At 26.2% G+C, this 2500-nt stretch overlaps 1 protein-coding gene across 2 annotated transcripts in view; it reads right to left on the bottom strand.

The window, feature by feature from the left end:
• LOC105846519 (metabotropic glutamate receptor 3) overlaps nt 1-2500 on the bottom strand; it is a 52765-nt gene that overhangs the window by 33107 nt on the left and 17158 nt on the right. The window lies entirely within an intron of this gene.

Genomic DNA, 2500 nt, shown 5'->3' with positions numbered 1-2500 from the left:
AGAGTTCAAATTACAATTTAGTTTTATTTGCCAATTCAATATATATTATAGCCACGTTTAATTGCGTTTAATAATATTTTGCGATATTTTATACAGCGCATTTAAGCATTGGTTCAACGTTATATTTCAACCTTTACTCGACGTCTTTGAGTCACGTTAAATCGACGTTTTACTAACAACGTTACAAATCCTTGCAAAATAGACTGCTTTAACAGCGTTTATACAACGCTTTTTATGTAACGCTTTTTCAACGTTTAGTTGCGATGCTTTTGTAACGTCATTTAGTAACGTTTTTTCAACGTTACGCAATAACGTTTAATCAACGTCTATTAAACAACGTTACATATCTTTGCAAAATCGATTACTTTGTCAACGTTTCCGCAACATCTTTTGCGACCGGTTTTCAACGTTGATTCAACGCTGACATGTTTGCTGGGTACCTCACACACTAAGGAACATTTATGGAAAGTTGGAATATTTGAGTAAACAAAAAACTATTTAATAAAAGTTTTATTTTTTATGTTAAAATGTAAATGCTATAAAAATTTTTATTTATTTTAGAAGTTTTTTGATACATTCAAAATATTTTATATTAAAGGGTGCGGCTAAGCATGGCTTAGTTGGTCAAAAAGTGATTTTTTTTTTTTTTTTGTATACATTTAAAAAATTTTATATTAAAGGGTCTAAAAAAATGTATACAAATATCTTGATATTTGTATACATCTTTTTACAGTAGCTTAATATAGAATTTTTTGAATGTAACAAAAAACTTCTAACACATCGCTCAATAAGTCCGTAGGATGACATATAGATGGCAACGCAAATACCGAATCCGTATTGTTTTTAGAAAGTACCAACCTTCAAACGATATCTGTCAAAGTTTCATGACAATCGGACCATTATTTACCAAGTTACCCAGCAAACATGTCAGCGTTGAATCAACGTTGAAAACCGGTCGCAGCGTAGAAAAAGCGTTACAGTCACAAAAACAACGCGCTTTCAACGTTGAATCAATGTTTGTTATTGTATACTAAATCGCGGTAAATTTAAACGTTGAATAAGCGTTGAAATTGTAACGTAATTTAGCTTCTCAAAAAAAGACGTTTATTCAACGTGGAATCAACTTACGCAAAAAGCCATTTTAGAAACGATTCAAAATCTATGCTTTATCAACGTTAAAAATTAACCGCTTTATAAACGTCACATTTTCAACGTTGAATAAGCGTATAAATATCAACTTATATTATCTTCTCAAAAAACCGCGTATATCCGACGTTGAATAAAAGTACGCAAATAATCACTGTAAAAACGTCGCAAAGGTTGCAGGTTGAAGGTTTATCAACGTTAGACATATGCTGCTTTTTCAACGTATTTAAGCTATTTATGAAACAACGCTTGTTCAACGTTACATATACCAACGTTGAAAATGTGGTAGTTAAAAAACGTTGAAAAAGTGTTATTTTGCCAACGTTAATGAAACGTTGTTTTGACAACGTTGAGGAAGTGACACATTGAAAAATATTCTCATTAACTAGCCATTACAAAAATAATTTGCCGTAAAGAAAAGGCAATGAAAACTTGATAGAATGCATGCAGATGGTATAGAAAAAATATTTTGATAAAGTTATGTTTTATAACTTCTTTTTATTGCGGCTAATAAAAAGAAGTTATAAAAACTTTTAGATTTTGCATCAAATTGTATATGATATACATGAATCTCAGAGTATATTCGGTTTATTCAGGTTATTTTTGTTGATGATTTATTTGTTTTAAAATGACCATTTTAATAAATTGCAAAGTTGTATTAAATATGTTATTTCTAAGTTACAAATAGCACTTAATTTTAATAAGATTCAGATGTTTTAAGTAATATCAAAATTAGTAAAACATAATAAGTCAAACTAAATTTAGTCTGTTCACAGACTAATTTTTTTATTTATTTGAAATACTTTAAACACCTTACCCTAATTATCAAGCAAATAGTCAGTATAAAATCTTCGACCGATAATGAAAGTATGCATTATTAAGTTTTTTTTAAATAAAAACACTTTTGGATAAGAAACTTTATTTCCATTTTTTTGAAAAACTTCTAATTTTAATAGGAAAAGTATTAAGTCCTAATTATAGAGTTGGTGTTGTATATTTAATTCTAACATTTATTCTTTATCATATATTTTTATTTATTTTAATAATATGTATTTATGCATATATATATGGGTAAATTTATGAATATATATAAAAGAAATATATACATTTTATATATGTATATATAATGTTTATATTTCTAGTCCTAATTTTAGAGTTATTGTTGTATATATAATTCTAACATTTATTATTTATCACATACCTTTGATATGTATTTTTATTTATTTTAATATTATGTATTAATGCATGTAATTATGAATATAAATATATATATATATATATATATATATATATATATATATATATATATATATCAGAAATATATACATTTTATATATACACATATATATATATA

The sequence above is a fragment of the Hydra vulgaris genome, chromosome 07, assembly GCF_038396675.1.
Source record: "Hydra vulgaris chromosome 07, alternate assembly HydraT2T_AEP".
Classification (NCBI taxonomy): domain Eukaryota; kingdom Metazoa; phylum Cnidaria; class Hydrozoa; order Anthoathecata; family Hydridae; genus Hydra; species Hydra vulgaris.
Note: the sequence above shows the minus strand (reverse complement) of the source record. Positions and strands in the feature narration are given on the sequence as shown.